Here is a 7,490-nt window from a genome sequence, read left to right on the forward strand (position 1 = left end):
ACAGTCGGAGCATGAATGAGAAATAGTCGGAGCGAAAAGCATACCTTGTCAGGTGGGTTGTTGCTGCTAAAGGGAACGACTCGCCTAGATCCTCTGGGATTGTCGTGATTGCATGTGATGCTCCTCATCCACGAAGCTACTTTTGCAGACGACACTTCTTCTGGATGAACCCGAGCGGTGTCGTCCGGTCCGGAATACAGCCACATCGGGTGATCGTGGGCTGGAGAGGCTGGATGCGTCGACTAAGGAACACCTCCAACAGATCTAGACCCGTGACACCATCATTTATAAGCTGAACCACCCTATCTACCAACATCCTCGTCTCCATGGTCTCGCCAGTCGTAACTTTCAGCGGGGAAGGAGTCTGGACTCGGTCAAACGAGAAGTGGGGGAGGCCGGTCGACTGACCTGGAGCTGCGACATCCTGGCAATAGAACCAAGTCGATTGCCAGCCTCTAACGGAATCAGGAAGAGTCATAGCAGGAAAAGCACCCCCTTTCCTCTTTTGGATACCTAAACCCCCGCACATCTGGATGACATGGGTTTTCGAGTCAGTCGACTTCGCCTTTTTTACCGATTGGGAACGAATGGTGAAAATGTGCTTGAAAAGGCCCCAATGCGGTCGACACCCCAAGAAGTTCTCGCACATCGACACAAAAGCAGCTAAATACGTGATGGTGTTGGGGGAGAAGTGGTGGAGTTGAGCACCAAAAAAGTTCAGAAACACCCGAAAGAAAGGGTGCGGGGGAAGCGAAAAGCCACGGTCGACGTGGGTGGCGAGCAGAACGCACTCACCCGGCTGAGCCTGAGGGCTCATCTCCCCCTCCGGCATCCTTGCAGCTCCCTTGGCGATTAACCCCGACTCCGCCAGCTCATCCAGGTCCGCCTGCTGAATCAAAGACCGGATCCAATCGCCCTGGATCCAGCCCGGCGGCAGCCTCACGCGCGACAACGACCAGCGCTGCTGCTTCCTGCCCTTCGCCACCTCCTTCGTCTTCTTTGCGCACTCTAGCGCCGCCGTCTTGTCCTTCACCATGGCGACGGGGCAGCGGCGTCGGAGCGGGAGAGTAAGGTGCGGCGGAGAAACGGAGAAAGAAGAAGGAAGAGAAGATGTGCACAGTACAGACGCCTCGGTCCGGCCACCTTATAAGAGATTGTTTCCGAGTGACTAACGCGTGGGACCAGGCGATCCCGTCAAATCCCGCAACAGTCGCGCGCAGCGTACGTGGCGAAAAAGGCGGCTCGGGAATCGAGGAATCACTGTTTATCTGCTCCGCCCGCTTCGGCACTCCCCGTCTGGCACGCCTCCCCTAAATTTCGTATCCCGCGGAATCCGGGATACACTACAGGCAATCGCGCCCAGGATCCCGCGCTCCAACACGACACTCGGCACATAAGATCAACAATTCACTCAACTATCCACTGAATGGATCAAGGCGACTGAGTCGACACCAAACATCGACGCGGGCGCTCAGACTTGCAGAAAGCACTCGCAAGATCCCAAGGCTCAGGACAAGTTCAATTTCAGCCTATTTTGCACTCGCACCTTAATCCATTCGGGGGCTACTAATGGGGATACAGACCTGGGGTAGAGTCATAGGCCTGACCTATACATCCTACCCAAGGTCACTACCCCAGAAGATAAGAAGACCAGGAATCCACTTGACGGTATAATCACTCGACCGTCATTCCCCACTTTCACTCGACCATATGGGGAATGACTCGACTATATCGAAGACCAGGAGTCGGAAGAGCGCACAACGGCCAGACATTCACTCCTTAGTCTTCATGAGCATTAACAGTATTTAAGATTACCGTTACCATTAACGCCCTTACTTTATGTACATTAAGCTCCTTGTAATGGAGGTGAGCTGGGGTCCTGGCGCACTCTATATAAGCCACCCCCCTCCTCTGGGCCAAGGGTTCGCACCCCCTGTAACACAACACACATAAACCAATCAACTGCCTCCGGGCACCAAGACGTAGGGTTGTTACTTCCTCCGAGATGGGCCTGAACTCGTAAACCTCGTGTGTACATCTTCGTCATAGCTAAGATCTTGTCTCTCCATACCTACCCCCCATTCTACTGTCAGACTTAGAACCACGACAGGGGGTCCCGAGCTGGTGGTCTCGGCTAGATGGTAACAGGAAGTAGAGAGACACATGTTACCCAGGTTCGGGCCCCCTCAAAGAGGTAAAAATGTTCGTCCGGCTTTGATTGTATTGATATGATGGGGGTACAAAGTACAGATGATCTACCTCGATATCGTGTGAATGGGTCTAAAGATGTTGCCTCTACGGACTACACACCTCGGCTTATATAGGGACCGGGGATACCTAGGTCACACATTGTCGGTTGCATCTAGAGATAAACATGCCGAATATTTGAATATGGCTTGAAGTGTGCGCAAAGTGCTCAGAAGATTCCATCCTGAGTACGCCAAGGGTCATGGTAAAGATGGCCCATTATTCGGTGATTAGTGGGTCCGTGGCCCAGCCCATGAATGATAGACCGACGTGGTGAGTACCCCCTAATCCAGGACATCGTCAGCTCGGACTTCCTTGTTGGCACGAAGGCCAGACACCAATCGAGCCGATGACATAGTTGCCGAAGCAACCAACGCAACACCTACACGCAAGAACAGCGCCGCCGCTCTGACATCAACACTGGCGTGAAACCGTGAACCAGTCGAGTCGATGGCTCTGTCGCCCAAGCGACCATAGACAACAACACCATATGCGCAGGAGTTCTCCGAAGTTGCCACTTTAACATGCACATCAGCACAGAGGTTGTGCGATCGCCTGATCGACGATGAAACCGTAAAGCAACCCGAGCCACCGCGAAATGCCGGATGACCAGACCTCAAGGCTAGTTAGCAGCCAGTCAATTAAACAGGAGGTAAAACAAAACCGGAAGAATCCGGACAAGGACACTGAAAAGTTAACCGAATCAACTCTCCCTTTGTCCCTCTCGGCATTAAACAAACTAATCAACACCAATGAGTAAGCAGGGTGAATCACTCGGTTAACAAACTGTCCTTGATCAGTTATATAAGTAGGTGACAAATATTCCCTCATACACTCACCGACTGCCGAGCCAAGCAAAGCAGCAGCCGACGAATGCTATGGCTAAAGAAGTAGAGAGAGGGGCAGAGATGGATGCGTCACTGCCTTCTATTGGCCACATGATCGGAGCAGTTGGAACTCACATCAGCATCAGTAGATTAACTAGAAGACTGGGGATTCCGTCCGTCCGGCCGGCCCCGAGGGAATCTCGGTCGCCTGCCTGCTGGGGCTCGTGCGCATCGGTGCATGCACGCTACCTCCTTGATTGAAAAGTTTGAACCTTACTTTGTCCACGAGCTCTGCACGCCACGCACACACTGACGCACGGGTAACTGTTCACGCATATGGGCGCTGCATGCGTGCGTTCCCGCAGCGCCAATCTCCGCGCCGATTGCTCCCGATTGGTTATTTTATTTTAGTTCCGAAATGGGATTCAGATTTTGGGCTACGACGTGCCTGCATGTGCGCCGTAGGCGAGCGTGCGTGACTGGTCACCAGCGTGCGCGCGCATGCACCGCGCTATGGCACCGTACGCTCCTTGTGATTGCGCTCTTCTTGGCCCTCCTTTTGCCCTGTGGAGAACTCGAGACGGTGTCACGCGCCACCGCGATGCCGTCGCGGCGGCGCTGCATTGGAGGTTAGAGCGGGGCGGCCACAACGGCTGACCGTAATGGTTTTGCTATCCGTGTAGGTGGTGGTTGGCCGCGGCGAACTGTGTAGTGTGTTTGGTCATGCGGCTTGAGTGCGTGAGGACAGTTGGCATGTTTCCTCTTTTGAGACGTCATTGTGGAGCCCCATTATCATCATTGTCGCCTCGGGTGATCCACGATGACGACATTGATGACGATGGGGCCTCACCGGGTGAAAACCTCATTGAGCATCAAGTAGACAATTTGTGTGTACTCTCTCCTGTAAAATAATCTCCTGGGCGTAGGTCGGCTATATGTCTAGCACATGCATATGTCGGCTTATGGAAAACTATTTTCTTGCACAAGATGTTGCATACAATGTGACAATCTCGCAAACATTTCCGTAGAATGGGTCGCGCTAACTGGCACACGTGTGGCAGGAAGGGAGACGCACCACACGTCTCTAATGTAAATAGATTGCCATGTCATCGCATGCATACATGCAGAAATCTTTTTGGATTTTCAGTTTTTAAAATGTTTTATCTCTTAAACGAAAAATCCGATTGAAAATCCATTTTCACCATTAAATCTCTCGCGATGAGATCTTCGAAACTAGATCCCATGTTGATATGTTTTGATAAAAAAAATTGGATTAAAAGTTGCCATGTCTATTGCATATGAATTGCCATGATGTTTACACTGAAGTTGCCATGATATGCTTCAGCTATTTTCTTCTACATTTAAAAGTAAATTTTGACATTTATAAAACGGAGAATTGAGAAACTAGACTTGTCATGAACCATAAACTAAAATTGCCATGATACATGCACGTAAAATTGCCATGGTTCATACAAAAAATAATTTTCATGGTCAAAGCACTGGAGTTGCCATCATCAAAATACTAAAATTGCCATGATCTACAAACTAAAATTGCCACATGGCAACTTTAGTTTAAGCCCTATGGCAACTGCAATGTAAACATCGTGGCAACTTCTGGCAAAAAAAAAATCGTCGAAACATATCAACATGGGGTCTAGTTTTGAAGATCTCGTCGAGACGGATTTAATGGTCAAAACGGATTTTTAGTTCATTTTTTATTTAGGAGCTAAAACATTTTTAAGCCGAAAACCAAAAAAAATTCTGCTGATGTCATCTATTCATACGTGGCAAAATGAGTGGTGATGGAGGCGTGTGGGGGATGTGCAAACGCCCATACGTGTGGGCGTTAACATTTCCATAGAGTTTTGAATAACAAAAATGCTAATCTGACGTCAGATTTTTAGATATGGAAAATTAATCATTTTTATGGCAATTTATGTTGACACGGGAATGAAAAATTTAGTTGACAAGCACAACAATTTTTTGGAAAATAAATAAACGGAGGCAAATTTGCCACGGATGGTGGACTTGTCTTTCTTGTCCTCCATTGCATGTTTCATTTGTTTGAGAATAGTAATCTCAGAAGAGATGATTGGAGTTATTTATTTGTTATGGGTTAAAATAAAAGCAGTAAGACAAATAGCAACAAAGAGAAATAAACTAAGTGTGAGTGGGATTGTAATGACAAAGCGCTATCCTCCCTAATACGTCTCCATCGTATCTATAAATTTTGCTTGCTTCATGTCATATTTATATTAATTTTGGATAATTTTGGCACAATTTTATACACTATTTATTTGGGCAAACATATCAATCCAGTGTGAGAGGCCACTTCTTGTTTTCCAAAATTTTTCTTTTGGCGTGAAAATTTTACAGAGCAGGAAAAATCTAAAAAAAATAGGAATTGTTTTACACCAAAAGACTCCACGAGCCAGAAGATGGAGTTCGGGGGAGCCACGACGGCTCCATGCCCCTCTCCTACTGCGTGGGCCTACCGCGTGGGGGCTCTGTCGGTAGGTCTATTGGAGCTCTACTTTACTGCAAGACAGATCCTAACATAATAAACATTCAGTAAAAAATCAGACCGGTCAGATTTACGGATCTACGGATATTTAAGAATGATCTTAAAGTTTTAATAACAAAAATGCCAAAATGTGATGTCGGATTTTTAGGTATGGCAAATTAAACATTTTTTATGGCAAATTATGTTGACACAAAGATGAAAATTTTATTTGCTGAGCACGGCAATTTTCCGGAAAAACCAAATAAATTAAAGCAAATTTTCCATGGATGGTGAACTTGTGTCTCTGTTTTATTTTTGGGTTAAAATAAAAGCATTAAGATAAATAGCAACAAACAAAAATAAACAAATGTGAATGGGATTGTAATGACGAAGTGTTATCCTCCTTGATACATCTCCAACGTATCTATTTTTTTTGCTTGTTTCATATCATAGTTATAATAATTTAGCATATTTTTGGCACAATTATATATATATTTATTTGGACCAACATATTATCCAGAGCGAGAGGTCAGTTTTTGTTTTTCATTGTTTTTGGCTTTTTAGGTGAAAATTTTACAGATCTAAAAAAATCAGAAAAAAATCAGCAATTGTTTTGCATCAAAAGACTCCATGAGCTAGAAGATGGAGGCCGGGGGAGCCATGAGGGCTCCACGCCCCCTCCTGCTGCGTGAGCCTACCACGAGGGGACTCTGGAGGTTGGTTGGGGCTCTACTTTACTGCAAGAAAGATCATAACATAATAAAAAATCAATAAAAACCAGAAGGTCGAAGTTATGGATCTACAGAATTTAAGAAACAGTGATCCGCCGCAGAATAGAACCAAAAACAGGAGAGAGAAATTCAGGTCCAATCTACAGAGAGCTTCCTCTTCCCCGGAGGGCCAAGGAAGAAGGAGGAGGATGGGGCCCATCCCCCGCTCCCCCGGTGGCACCGAGACACCACTAGGCACATATCCACTATCTCCATCAACATGACCAACAACTCTTCATCTCTTTCTCAAGGTGATGTGTGAGTAGGTCACGATGGGAGCATTGCATGGAAAACAAAATAATTCCTCCGAAACACCTAAGATCTATTGTATGGAGATGCTAGCAACGAGAGCGTGAGTGTGTACATACCCTTGTAGACCGAAAGTGTTAACGATCTATAGATCATGGTTGGCATAGTCGTACACCATCGCGATCCAATCCGATTCGAGCACCGAACGAGCGACACCTTCGAGATGTGCAGACATACGGCTCTGTGACATCTCTGCCTTCTTGATCCAGCAATGGAGGGTCGAGAAGTAGATGGGATCCAGGCCAGCACAACGACGTGGTGGTGGCGGTGGAAGCGAAACTACAGCAGGGCTTCACCAAGCGTCTGCGCGAGGAGATGGGAGGAGTTGTGAGAAATGGCGACGGCCAAGGATGGAAGGGTATATCTCCCCATGCGCCACCCCTCTCTTTATATAGGCCAGGGGGCAGGAAGGGGCGGCCAAAAGCCTCATAGGTCCCACCAAATGGAGAAACCCCTTTTAATTTAGAGATAACACCTTATCTCTAAATTTAACCCTTTAAATTTAGAGATAGGCCTATTGGAAATATGCCCTAGAAGCAATAATAAAATGATTATTATCATATTTCCCATTCATGATAAAAGTTTATTATTCATGCTAGAAATGCATTGATAGGAAACTTAAATACACGTGTGAACACATAAACTACACAGTGCCCCTAGTAAGCCTCTACTAGACTAGCTTGTTGGTCAAAGATGTTTATGGTTTCCTGACCATAGACATGAGTTGTCATTTGATAACGGGATGACATCATTAGGAGAATGATGTGATGGACAGAGCCAACCGTAAGCTTAGCATCATATCTTTTAGTTATTTGCTACAACTTCTTTCATGTG

The sequence above is a fragment of the Triticum dicoccoides genome, chromosome 7B, assembly GCF_002162155.2.
Source record: "Triticum dicoccoides isolate Atlit2015 ecotype Zavitan chromosome 7B, WEW_v2.0, whole genome shotgun sequence".
Lineage (NCBI taxonomy): Eukaryota > Viridiplantae > Streptophyta > Magnoliopsida > Poales > Poaceae > Triticum > Triticum dicoccoides.